We start from the raw sequence: 14,326 nt of genomic DNA, 5'->3' as shown, positions 1-14,326 counted from the left end.
CCATCTGTGAAGCAGAAAGAATGTCATTATCTGATGCGTTTTTCTCTAGCAAGGATCAGGCTCCTGATGCCTTTGAAGGCAACAAAGTACACCTGTTGCTGCAACCACAAACTGGTCAGAAGCAAATAACTGAAAACATGGTTTGTTCTGCATATTTCTTCAGCACAAGCAGCTGGCTGTAGTATTTTATTGACTGTATTGTTGGTTTCTACGGAAACAGATGTAGAGGAGTTAATTAAGATCAAGGGTTAGAGCTGATAAAAATTGGAGTTTTCAATGTAGTTCATCTATCATGCACATTCCAATTAGTTTCCACAACAAAATATCTATTGTGGAAAAGCAGCAATGGCTGAATCATTTTAAATGAAGTAAATTAAAGTTGTTAAGAAGAGCTTAAAGCTGAAAAAAAGTGTTGTTTATCCTGCAGAAAATATTTTTTGCTTTGATAAATAAAAACAAATTTTAAAAATTTCATATTTTGGACTTCACCACCAAAAAATCTTTGTGCTCTAAACTAATTCTCAATACAATCTGTTTGGCAATGTTCATTTGTATTAATTCATTCATCCAAGTACCCTAAGCATTTTGCACAGCTGTTAAAACATTTGTCTAGGTGAAAAGGAACTGGTTCTTTGCCTCATACCTTGTTGCTCCTGTCCATTCAGTCTCCTTCATGCAACAATGAGCTGGCTACCCTCAGGTGTTTTCTGTGAGGTGGTGTGCATGTGCCCTATCTCCAGGTAACTGGGGCTCTTAGTGGAAGCCAAGTGTGCCCTTTGCTTGTAAGGTTAGTACCAGTAAGAGGCAATTCCAAAGCCCAGGTTATAACAAATCACTTATGTTTTTTCAAAGCTGTCCCCCAATTGTGATTAACACATTGATGATTCTGAATTTCACTAGCAGCTCCACATCCAAATACTAGTGCATCTACCCACTTGTATCTCACATGCACCTGATCTGGATGGATTCTTAGTGCCTCATAAGTGGAAAGATGAGCCCTCTCTTCAGCTCTATCAAAAAGCAGAAGTGGGAAAGGACTCCCTGACATGAGTGCTGTACGCTAGTTACCACTTAGTCAGCATACAAAGTATTATCTGGAATGGTGCAAAAAAAAAAAAAAAAAAAAAAAAAAAAAAAAAGAGGAAAATTCTTGGTGATTGCAGGACATTACCCTTGTCTCATGCTTTCATATTTCAGCTCTGCAGGGATGATCCTCTTCAAATGAGCTGACAATCAATAAAATGTATTAAATTACAGTGACCCTTCAACATGGCATTAAAGACACAGCAAGAGACTGCTTTGTATCAGATACAGTAGGAATTGTAAGCTAGATTTGAATTCAGTGTTTCACTGCCTTTCCCCAGAAGGGGTTTAGGAATGTGCCAGCATCAGCTGAATCTCCCAGAGGACTGGAGTAGCACACATGCTGCCAGGAAGGGATGTTTTGTGTCAAAGATGGTTTACCCATTCCCTCATCTCTTCCCTTCAGTTCCACCAGTGCATCTGTCTGTGAGGTTACTTTGTGAGCCAGGACTATGCACGGTCATGATTAAAAACACAGGCAGCCTCTACAAGCTGGCTTTGACACAAAGAAAAATGTTCAGCTTCAGCAGAGAAGTATGGGACATTAACACAGGAAGAGTGGGGAGGGAAGAAGAGTGCTAATCCAACTCATCTGTCTTGTCGATGTATTTCTAAATACTGCCTATGTTTATATTATGGCCATCGCTTTAACATGCTGGGCCTGGTGTCTGCTGCATCCACAAAGCCTACTAATGTGTCAAATGCAGCTAAACAGTCACCCCTTACTTCCACTCAGATGCAATCACCTCTGTGCTTCTTAACAGATAGAACATGCCAGATGCTGACATGGTACATCGCTGTTCATAACAAGCCCAACACATGCACACATGATATAAGCCATAATTTACCCAGCACAAACTGCAGAGGGAAAGCAGGTAGCCAGAATGTAATTACCTGAGCTGGAATTTAGCCAGAATAATGGGGCTAAAACCCCTATTTGTTTGGATTAATTTAATTGCTAAATATATTTTTCCACTAGTTGTTGCAGAAACAACCTTTTTGTATTAGCCAGCAGGTTAAATAGCATTTTTATTGCTGTACTTCTGCTCCTGCCAGTCACTTCTGTTTTTTTTATTTGACTTCCAGGTCTTCTGCATTATTTGTGTCAGCTCCCTGGAGCTGCATCTCCTAAGGATAGGTACAAGAAGCCACAACATTAGGGAAAAGAATGGGCAAGACAGACAGTGAAAATTCATCTGGCACACACTACTTCAGTCAAAGAAAGTTGGCAATAAATGTGAAAACATCTTTGTAGTGGCTGTACTCTCTTCTTTAATAACATCATGGAGAAAAATCCTTCAGCTGTTGAAATAAAATTAGCTTTTATTACAGTCTAAAAAAGTAAATATCAGAGTACAAACAGTATTGAAGCAGCATACCCAAAGGCATGTACTGGCTATCTGCTGTATTGTAATTTAACATTGCTACTATTTCTCATGGGATTAACCCTGCCAAAATCAAGTATTAACAGATTCCCACCACCACCATCTCACCCATGCACGGCACAGTGCATAATGCCACAACACACAGCACAAGCACTGCTCGAGAGTAGCCTCAAGTATTCCCACTGAGGTTTTCCATCCAGCCCTCTCGGGCTCCTTACACTTTGCCCAAGATGACACTGGAAACTAGAGCAAAACAAAGACAATGTTCCACAGATTAGGAAATATAGTGAGTTTCTTCTCCTCTTGATTCATAGGTCTGCTCTACGTTTGCAGGATGAAATAACCTGACGGGAACAGACCACACAGACACAGCAAGGGAGATATTTTAAGGTGTCATAGCCAAAGAAACACCACTCTCTCACTTATACTAGTCTCCAGCACTAGTACAACATGAGGAGGGCATATACAGAAAAGGCACCTCTTTCTGTAATAGCAAGTATGCACACAGTCCTGTAAATAAGACCTTATTCAAAACTACCCCCTCTGGCCAATAATTTCTCTCCACGGATATACCAAATCCAGCTATCTGCAAATGTTTCACCTTTCCCTAGGAGATGAGGAGCACAATGCCCTTCATGAATGCATGCAACCCTACAGCCTGAGAGAAAAAATGGGGATGTCTAGGGGTGGATTTTGTGGGTTACCTAAACAAAATGCCAGAAATATGTTCTTTCACATTCTTATTGACTGCAAACCAAGGCATGCAACTGCTAGTTACAGAGAGCTCAGAGGAAATCATTAAAAACACTTAAAGCTGACCAAAAATCTATTTTCTACAAAAAAAATTTAAAAAAAAAAAATTAAAAAAAAATACCACCACCAAAAACCACCACCCTCATCCCCCAAAACAACAGAAGTCATGAATTTAAAGTTATACCTAAAGTCCTTCCAGGGCTTGAAGAAAATGCCAGCTCATAGAGAAGCTAGATCCCAGCCTGGAAAGCACTTGCTTTTTTGGGAGAAGTCCCATTTCTCCCTGGCTGCGTGTGTATTTTGAACTACAGAAGCAATGAAAACCCTAGAACAGAACAGACAGCAGCTCCATCACAACTGGCTGACCTACATGGTGGGCAGCTTCCCTTCTGCTGGCGGAGAACACCCATAAAATGAAGAAAGAAAAAAAAAGTCAGAAGAGGAGGGTACTGGAAGTTTTGCAATAATGGGCTCAAAGAAATAGAAGGATCAAAAATCAGAAATGCCCAGTAAAGACACGCACCCTTCAGAGAAGCATTTCTCTAGAAAATCTCTCTAATAACAAGGATGATGAGATTTACAGAAACAGAACTGGAGGAAACCTCTTCAGATTCAGCCCCTCACTGTCACATCATCATATCATATGATCTTTTTTTAAAAAAAATAAATCTGTAAATCATCCCTTAGAACTAGGTATGTTTTGGAACAGATTGGTAGAGAACCTTATTCCTCTAAACATTACAAACTTCTAACGTCTATTCTAAATTCACCTGCAGCTGTAACATCCAGATATGTTTATGTATCTTGTGCACAAGAGAATGAAAAGGAGAGGGAAACACAGGTTTTGAAGTTTTTGAACTGCCTATGGCTTTCTGAAGTAGGTATCAAGAGTGTCTGCTCATTAATTCATGGTAGAAATGCAGCTTTACACACTGGCATAAAAAAGTCAAGGAGCAGGCTGTTCTGAGGATGACTGAGTTGGGAGCCATAGATACCCCAGCTCAGGGCAGAAACTTCACCACCCAGGGCACCATCCCACATCACCCAGACTGGCAACTGCTCAGCTTCCCAGGAATATTAGTTGTGTTGATAGTGTGGTGTGGAGATCAGGGCTGGGATCAGATGGTAGTCCTGACCTCTGGGTGATGGATAAGCGGGGTGGAGTTAGCCTGTGGGCAGGATGATTAAGGCCTACAGGTGTCCTTAGGGCTCTGTGTTGACCCTCTCTTAGTCTCTGGTAATGACCAGGTCTACCCCTTCCACAAGCACTGGTAGAAGTGCTGCCTCCAAACGTAGCACAGTGGGCAAAGCATCCTCCCTCAAACCAACTCACCCCAGCAGTTCCAAGAAAGCACTTGGCTTTCTGAGTCAGACCTTGTAAATCCCGTGTTTATGCCACTCCAAAGCTTGGGGGACTTTCAAAGTAGAATGTATAGTTAAATATGTTTTTTGTCTAGCTTAACTCCCAAGCAACAATGATCTCCCCTGGTTTGGATAATTCTCCACAAGTATCACACACAGCCATTCTGCATGCAGTGCCTATCACATTGCCCTACTGAAATTAGCAGTACAGATCCTGCCCATTTGTCCCAAGCAATACTTCTGTACTTTTCCCTTCATACTGCTGGTAAATCTTGCTAAAGTAGTTTAGGACACTCTTTCTCACATCCTCAGCACTGGACTTCAGGTTCCACAGTAGGATTAAAAAATATTTCTTTTTATTTCTCTTTTTATCACGCCAGGATTGACCCAGCTACAGCTGGGATGTCACGGTTTAGCTGCTGGCCATAGCTACCTGCTGTCTGAGATGCTTCTCTTATCATCATACCAGAAGATGGCAAAGTGTTAGGCAACAGGTGTCTATATTCTTTTGACTGGGTCTTCCTTTGTTCCTTGTTCCAGTTTTGTTCCTTCTGCAGCAACATGTCTAAGGGCATTCTTAAATACCATTTTGATCCAAAAATCTTTTAACCGTATCTTGCTAACCTTTTAGTTGTCAGAACTGTAATATGTGGGGCATAATCACTTCAAACTTTAAAAGTGCTTGCTATAGAATAGCTTAAAATAGCTATAGGATGGTTATTTTATGCAAAGTACTTTCACTCATTTCATGACCATTTTGTTTCAGAACTCAAAACTCCTTATGACACATAGCGAATCTGAAATATTCAATCACATTAAACTTCAGGTCAACATAAACTTGAAAAAATGAAGTACAATACAATCTAAAGAGAATGTAGGAAGGTTGTGCAAAGTTTTAGAATGCATTATTTTTATTTATTTTTTTCCCCCAAAGATTAAACTGTTTTACAATTAATACTTTCCCTGAGTCTGGGCTTGTTGCCTAAGTATCAACAGCTAAGAGAAGGCTTGTTGCCTGAGCTCAGCTAGGAGAAGATTGGCAGGATTAAGGAATCACAAAACCACAGTTTTTATCATCCTGAATTTCTGTGTATTTGCAGGGCAGCTCTGTAGCTAAACTGCATGTGGGTTTCATTTAAATTCAAGGGAGTCAAGTAGTAATTAAAATAAATTATAATTAATGATTGACCAAGTCCAGAACACCTTATGCATCTTAATAAAAACAGAGAATAGCTGATAATGTTAAAAATCAACAAAACAGTAGGCTTATTCAAACTAACTACGCAACAACATAAAAACAGTTACAACATTAAAAAAAAGTGTCTTTTTACAAACTATTGATATGAAGTATCTTGATCTGTGCTAGGAGAAAATTCCTTCAAGGTTTCTAATAAGTTGGCATCCCTGACTTGGTGGTTCTCTGTCTTTTGGCTCTCCCCAGTCCCTACTGAACAGATGTGATTTCTCTCTTCCCACAGCAAAGCAGGATTTGCGAAGTCTCTGCAGCAGAAGCGAGTATTTACAGCACAGAATACTTACAGCTCTGCAGTGGGGTGAGGTTATTGCTCTGGATTTAACAAGGAATATAATAAAGCTGGGAAGCCATACAGGTCTGATTAGCAAAACCACCTAAACTGAGCCTAGTGCAGCTATGCAATTCGTTAGCTCCCTGTGATCCAAGGAAGGCTTTGTTTTCCCCAAAGCCCCCAGAACTGCTAGGCTTATCAGCCCAACATATCTCCCCCAGCAAGATTCCCACCTTCAAAATTCATCAATGTGCTGGTAGCACCGAGCTGCACATGCACAGGCTACTTGCTCTCCCTGGGGCAGAAGGTCACAAGATCTGTATGCGTGTTTAGTCCCTCAAATATTGCTTGTTTCAAGAAAGTTTGTAAAAGTAAGGAAATACAAGAGCTGTATTTCCTTATGGGGTTTTCCTCCATTTGTTCACACTAGGATCTTTAAACTTTAGATTAAGCACAGAATAGACAAAGCAAACAGTAAATTGCTTATTTACTTACTGAAGAGAAAGAAAAACCCACAGACTGCATGCCATTTTAATTCCTCCCCCTCATGTCCACAGCTAAGTTTCTGTAGACTTCTACAGTCAAGATTCCCCATAGCAAACTCAACATAACATGTCTCTGCACATCAACCTGGCTATAGCATAGAAATCCTGGACAGAGGTGAAGGATAGAATATGAGGACAAACAAACCATGCAAAAAGCTAGCAGGATAGCCTGGAGTTCTCGCCACTAATCATCATCTATTACTTGCACGAGATAATTACACACCACTCTGCAGCAGCATAAGACAGGAGGTGAAAATCATGCCTCATGTAAGACTTCACCACCAGATCTCCAAGAAGAAATTTGACTCGCCGATCCAGAAGCAGAGACACAACTTAGCAAACTGGATAGCACCAGGGTCAAAGGATTTTCAACAGGAACACAGCTGCTACCCTGGAATTTGGAGCTCATTTCTTCCCTGATAAAGATGTGCATCAAAGCAATGCCAGAGCAACCAAGTTGTCACACAGGTGCAGACCCAATGTGGAAGTTGTATCAGTGGTTTCTTCATGTCTGATTCTAGAAATTCCTGAAGAATTATCAAAGCCCTGTATCCACTTTGTCACAGCTGACCACATCCACCTATCCAAAAGTCTCTTTCTCTGTAAATTGCCACCCAGATGTGCTTCAAAATCTGCCTTTGAGGTCACTGCTGTGGTCGCTCAGTGCAGACACAGCTGGAGCCTTCTGGAGGAAGGACCTGCTCTGCAGGTATCTTACCCAAATATCAAGCTGTTGGGACACCTAGCAAGGTGGTGGTGGTGAGGGAGACAAGGCTGCTTTTCTCTTAGTTCACACCAGCCCTGCAAGCATATGGCAATGCCAGCTTTTAACACGTTAGTGCCACAAGTTGGTGTAAAACAGGGCAGGGTAGAGCTTGTGCTGCCCCACAGCAATGAGTTTCCCCTGATTTACAGTCTTGGTAGAGGTGTTGCCTTCCAACTTCACATATATTATATTGTAAATTGATAGTTACATTAAATTAGTTTGCTCTCACTTGGAGAGAAGCAAAATGCACACAATTTACCTTCCCTTTAACGCTGATTATTTATTATTGCTAGAGCATGGCCTTGTGTCTCTACATTAGAAGGGGTATTAATCTGTCTTACAGAATTCTTTTCCATACCTGTAATCATTTTAGCTCCCCAGACACCTCTGTTTCTGCTGTATGCTTCAGATAAGAAAAAACTGTGATAATCTACATTTATGTACTCTACAGAGAGGCTATGTGCAGCAAAGAAAAAGCTGATAGGGAAGGACTACTGAAACATCACCTACTTAAAGCAATGCCATGCATAGCCAGTGAAGGCTTATAAAATAATGAGACTTGTAGCAATGACTCAAAGTGGGTATTATACACTAACTAGAGAGGTGTTGCAGCCTCCTGTCCAAGAAAAAGAGATTTAGCAGTTATTTCAGAAACAATCCTGAAGCATTCAGCCTGATACACAGCTACCTTAACAAAGGAGGCAAATAGAATGCTATGATGTCTTGCTAGAGGCATACAATGCACATCAAAAGACTGATGATTAAATTACTAAACAAAGCACTCCATGTGGACCAAAAATAGATTCTTCTTCCTTGCAATAAGTTGTAGATAGCAAGTAAATACCAGCAGGTTACTACCTTTATTCCTTCCTATTACATTAGTCTTTTTCTTCCCTGTAAAATATCTGTCCAGTGCACATATTCATAGCAACCCTTGTCTGTATTCACAGCAACTTTTATTGGCTGTAATTTGACAAACTACACTTCAAGCCAATTTTTTCTGGACAACGCTGGGTTTATTTCTAAGCTGTTCATTGGGAAAAACTACAGAGGGAATGAAGCAAGGGCTTGTCCTTTCTTCTTTCTGAATTTCTCAATTAGGCAGATCACTGATGTTAATAACCACAGACACATCCTGATAAGGGTGTAGCTAAGCGTGTCTTCTTCTGTACTGCTGCAAGCAGCCGTGACTTCTCTCCAAAAATGCCTTGGAAACAAGCCCAGGTTATTCCTTGGCTGAGAAAGAAATATGTATTGTTTTGTTCAAGGGAGCAATAAATAATATAAAGGGGTGGATGAAAATAAACACCTCAAATTGAACTGAATATAAAGCAAAGTGAGATGGTGGAGATCGCTTTTAAATTCTGCCAGGGTCTGAGAAAATGAAGTCCATTTGAAAGGAGAATTTTCCTCTCAGTTATATTGCTCTAGATCAAAAGCCAGTGTAACAGATTGCTGTGTATAGGACAGATGTAATTGGAAACAATACACAGCCTAAGTATTTCCAACCCTGAATGTTAACAAGGCATACAACTTAAAAAAAAAAAAAAATAATCATGATATACCTAAAATAAATCCTTCTGTTTGAAAAAGATAAATACAATTATGTTTTTTGCCTTCTCATTTCTAAAACTTTAGAAAGCAATCAAATTATTTTCATATTTTTCTCTACCAGTACGGAAAAGCAAGCAGACATATACATACACACACATTCAGAAAAAGTGTTTTAAAATCACCTGACTCTAGGAGCTGAAAATATAGAGAAAACTCTAATGTTGCAGGACTTACAATACAACACAATGGTTTTCACAATGAAAAAACAAGGGTTTTCAGCACAGCAGTTGATTTGTTCTCAACAGGCTTTCAGTTACATTGATGCAACTCAACAGCAGGAGTTTTAAATAAAGTAGACAACAAGTTTTGCAATGGTTCTTCAGTAATCATGCACCTTTTTTAGAACAGGACAATGCAAAAGTCATCAGTGGTTTCTTACAAGGATCTGATTTTAATCTATTATACTTACAAGACCTGCTACTGAGGTGGAGAGTGTTACATACACCATGAGAACAGGAGCAGATCCCAGCACGCAGGAAAGGTAGAAAAAAAGGATAAAAAATGTGAGTGAAATTTCTTCGTGGAATGTGGCATATCAGACTTATGTGTTGAGGCAAGATACTTGTTTCCCTGGTTTTCACAGAAGTATTTTACTGAACCACCTGGGAGGATGGAAATCATATAATTGCACTTACTGCCTCATCTTACAGCCTACATTTCTTCTATGCTGATGAAAGTCAATGCTAGCCAGCAAAGAAAGGATCTAGAACAATAAATAAATAAATCTGAGGGCTAAGAAATTCCTTTTTTGACCTCTCCCTGACATTGCCCATGGAAATACTTTGCCCTCTCTCCACCTTGAATGCCTCCAAACCTGCCTAAGTACCTAGTCTTTCTCTTCTGGATCTTCTAAAATGACAAGCTGATGAACCAGCAGATTGAAAAGCCACAGCCATTCAGTGGATTTATGAAGCACATTAAAGAATTGTATAGCACCTCAGGAAAAAAAAAAAAATCCTCTCTATAGGTATTCGCACTGTGGGTTGATAGCCTTGTATAAGATCCCCCAGAAAATAAGTCCAGGTAGTGGCCTACTGCTAAGATAGCAAAAAAAGATAGGAACTGAGGAGAGGGAGAATACTCAAAGTTTTGTAGAATATAAAATGATAGGACAAGTTTTAATTCCAGAAGTAGAATCTGTGCTATTATGGAAAAGAGACTGAAGTATTTATAAATGCAGCAAGACGCTTCCTAAGTGCAAATTGAATAGGAATATTTAGCTTTCTGCGGGGATTCACGAAATTAGGTTCAAATAGAAGAAAACTGACATGTGAGCACTGTTATTTCTTATAATAAATGAACAGTGAAACAAGCACATTTTTATAAGACAGGGTATATCTCACACAGCATGCAGATGAATGAGACACTTAGCTCTCCCAGGAACAGCAAGACCAAACAAACAAACAAACAAAACAGACAAGACTTCCCTATTTATTTTATGAATAAACTTGACAACTAGAAACGGTTTATCAGCTCAGGAGGCATGTTTCTTTCTGAACTGCAGAGTGAGCCCAGAAACCAGATGTGCAAGTAGCAGGAGTTGCACCAGTATAACTGAGAGCTGAATTTGCCCCACTTGCTAGGCTGGTTGTCACTATGGAAACCTGAAAGAGTAGTCCCTTTCCCTACATCTACACTAAATTATGCTGGTGCTGCAGAAGAAAGGCTAGTTGACAAGTCCCATAGAAAATTGTCAGGCAAAAAAGAGTTCCATTACAGTAGAGTTAAGTTTGCAAACAGCTGACTATCAGAGAAGGGGAAAAGTCTTAAGACAGTACTAGAGTCTTTTTAAAAAACAAACAAACAAACAACAGAAAAAACACATTTAAAAAGCCTGGAAACTGAAAATTCATATTACAGAAGAGAAAAAGAAAACAGAATGCCATACCACAACTATGTGCATGGAAACATACAGTTAATTCACACACCTTTCCTGTGCGAGCCATTCACGTGTTCACAACATCTGTGTCTTGTATGGACAAGACACAATTTTATGAAAGAGTTTTCACTAAAACCACGAAGCAGTTCACAGGCTGTGACTAGAGGAAACTTAACCCTCTTCCTTTGAATTAGTTTACACAAGATGAGGAGAAAAATCTGGTACACATAACATTACAAGTAGACAGAAGGAAGATAATGGACATTAAAACCAAAAGGCCATTACAATTGTTCAGTCTGATTTTCAGCATAACACAGTGTGAAGAGTTTCATGCATAGTCTTTGCCTAAACCTCTGCTTGAGCTGAGCCATACCTTTTTAAAAGATCACCTCTGATGCAAAGATTTAAAAGGGACAGATTTCCTCCATCCCCACACTGTTCTGTGTCTGTTTTGTAACATATTAAAAAAAAATGTGAATCTAATTTGTGAAAAAACATCATTTGCTTCAGCACTGCACTCTGTTCTTTGCAAACTGTGGTGCTTTGCATCTCATTCTGTCCTCAAGGTTTTTTGTTTTTTTTTTTTTTTTTTTTTTTTTTTTAAAAAAAACAACACCTTGATCCATCAGTATTTTTATCTTTATCTAAATGCTTCAGAAGGATGTTTTTCATCACAAACTGTTTATTTTCAGACCACCTCTAAAATATTTTTATCTTTCCGGCTTTCTTCCAGTTTCCTAGCTGAGAGCCTAGGCATAAAAAAATAAAAAAAAAATAAAAAAAAAAATGCTCAAATTGAATAAGTGACCTTTGTAGCTTTTACACACTCTTAAAAAAATCATATTTCTCCTTCAAGTCCGAAGTTGTAGCCTGATGATTTTACTGTTAGTCCCTCGCTACTTGATGGTTTTAAGCCCAAATCCTGGAATCAAACAAAAACTTCACCCTCCAGAAAAGCTCTAACCCTCAGGATAAGCAGTAAAACTTGAACACACGACCTAACCACCACAAAAATACAGCATCAGGTATAAAGTTGTCTCATGATTTTGGGCAGCTGACCCACGTATTTGAATGCACAAGAAGGGTCCCATTTATAACTGGAAGAGCAGGAATCTCTTCCAGCCATAGACTTGCCATCATCTCCTCATCTCCTGCAGCAGAGCAGCAGGAGCACCCAGCAGACCCTGAAAATGGGCACCCCGTAGCCTAGTTTTGAAGTGGAAAGTCTTCTTGACCTTATTCTATAAGGAGTACAATCACTAAAGGAGAACACATTTCAAGAGCCTGGCCTAAGGTATCTCTAGCTCTAACAATCTAGTTTTCCAAAAACAAGTATTTCCTCAGTGAGAAGAAAACACAAGGAAAAAAAAACAAAACAAAACAAAACAAAAAAAAAAAAAAAAAAAAAAAAAAAAAAAAACAAGGACAACAAAATTTAGATTTAAAAAACAAAAACAACAACAAAAAAAAAGATGAACGGTCTGGTTTTACCTTCCTAAGAGTCCTTCACCACCTGTAAGAGACAGAAGCAATTCTCAGGGAACAAAGCAGCTAACAAACTCCTCTGAACTGGCCTCCTACCCCAGAAACAAAGCAGGTACATTTGAAAACAATCAGGTGTTCACCGACACACGTTGCCCTGCTCAGAACTGGGTGGATTATAAACACCTGCCAGCTGCAGCTCAGAGCTGAGACTATTGAAACAATTACAGTGCTCTGCTCAGTGAAAGAAGGATATTGGCTGACAACATTATCAGGTAGACAGAGAGGCCTAAACACCAAGCCTATAGCAAAGCTTGGAACATGCTTCTGCTTTTTAAGTTGCCAACTAATGTCTTGTAACTCCCTGAAAAGGGGAGCACAAACCAATTCACTGGTGATTTTTCTTTCAAATGCTACCTGAAGGCTGACAGTTGAGTCAATATTTTATATATATATAAATATATATATATGAGAAAAATCCATACCATTTACACAGCAACAAATAATTGAAAGCAGACAATCAAACGTTGATTCTGTCCCCTCTACTTCACTCTCACAAAGCAAACTGTTACTCCTGGTAGTAGTAAAAAGCTGTGCCAGGCACGGGGGACTGCTGAGCAGTTGGACAAATAAGAGGTTTCGTTATTTCCCAATCTCACATAAGCTCAATATAACAGCACTATTAGGGTTATATGATGGATCAGTGAAGTACTTGTTACAGAGGCCCAGGTTTGAAACAGTTTCTCAGAATAACACCCCTACAGCTAGTTCGCAGAACGAGCATGCTTTACAGGGATATACATTGCCTACTAAACAGAAGCAAACACACACAGTTATTATCATTTAGAAAAGACAAAAGCTGCCAACATGGAGGAAATGCCATCAGTGCTCAGGATAGAGGCATTTATTGTTTGCTACTAATTGCAAGGAAAAAATTCACAGACGTTTCAAAGCAGCTGCTGTCTTCTCCTTAAAACTCCTTTCCACTTAGGAGGGAAGATTTTCATTTTAACAGCCTCAGAAAGCTTTTATGGCTTGCTACCATCCAAGGCCATTCAGATGTGTTTTTTCTGTATTGATTTTGTTGCGAGGTTCAGAAGAAAAAAAAAAAAAAAGTCCAAGTTACTAAGAGAAAAGCCTGTAACTAGAGAAATTGCTGGTTAAGTATCAGCAATTTCTGTTAAATTAAGTGTTACTCACCTCCCCCCAAATGAGCCTTGTTAATTTTACTGGTAAAAATCTATGTAGACTTGGTTGCGCAGGAGACTTCAGCTCAATCCTTTGAAGCTACAGGTTCCAGCTGCTGTATATCATCTGTGGAGTGAAGCTGATTTACATTATCTGAGAATCTGGCCTGCTGTGGCTAAATACTCCCCATCTGGCTCAATCAGTTTCCCTTCTAGAAAGCCCTAAGGATTGTCTTTTCAAGCTGTATTTGTCTCTAAGACCTTTGTAATGTTGATATTGTGCATATGGCCAGGAATATTCTACCCACTGCTAATGCTGGGCACTGTCTCGGTGATGGGTGAACTTGCTAGATGAGACTCCAGGTGTTCACCTGTTTAGCAACATCCCACAGAAAATTTTATTTTAGCTAAATGTCTTTGTTTTAAGGTGCTGATCCTGCTTTTATCATCCTGAAAAACTGGCAGCCACTATCCCGTGTGCCTGATTGTAGTATTTATGGCAATAGAAGAGAAAAACACCAACAAAAGCATCTAACTTCTTTTGCGGAAATATTTCACTTAAATCAGCTTTCCTTGTAGGGAATAGTGGCTGGTTTTCTGTCTCCAGATCTCCAATTAGTATATGGCCAGGAGTTTAAACATCAAGAGAAGCTTCACTCAAGCAAGAAGTGAGCAAAGCTAAGGAGAAATCAGCAGAAGGGAAAGACATCCAAAGATACATCAAGACTTGAGAGACCGGCTTCA

The 14,326-nt window shown here is 39.5% G+C and overlaps 1 long non-coding RNA gene across 1 annotated transcript in view; it reads right to left on the bottom strand.

Moving 5' to 3' along the window:
- Window positions 1-13,716, bottom strand: part of LOC311433681 — a 30,461-nt gene extending 16,745 nt beyond the window's left edge. The window contains exon 1 of the long non-coding RNA XR_014690905.1: window positions 13,596-13,716. This is a non-coding gene — a long non-coding RNA (uncharacterized lncRNA). The remainder of the gene's footprint in view (window positions 1-13,595) is intronic.
- Window positions 13,717-14,326: the final 610 nt, after the last annotated feature.

This window comes from Aythya ferina (genome assembly GCF_964211825.1).
Source record: "Aythya ferina genome assembly, chromosome: 3".
Lineage (NCBI taxonomy): Eukaryota > Metazoa > Chordata > Aves > Anseriformes > Anatidae > Aythya > Aythya ferina.
This window is presented reverse-complemented; position numbering and strand designations above follow the sequence as displayed.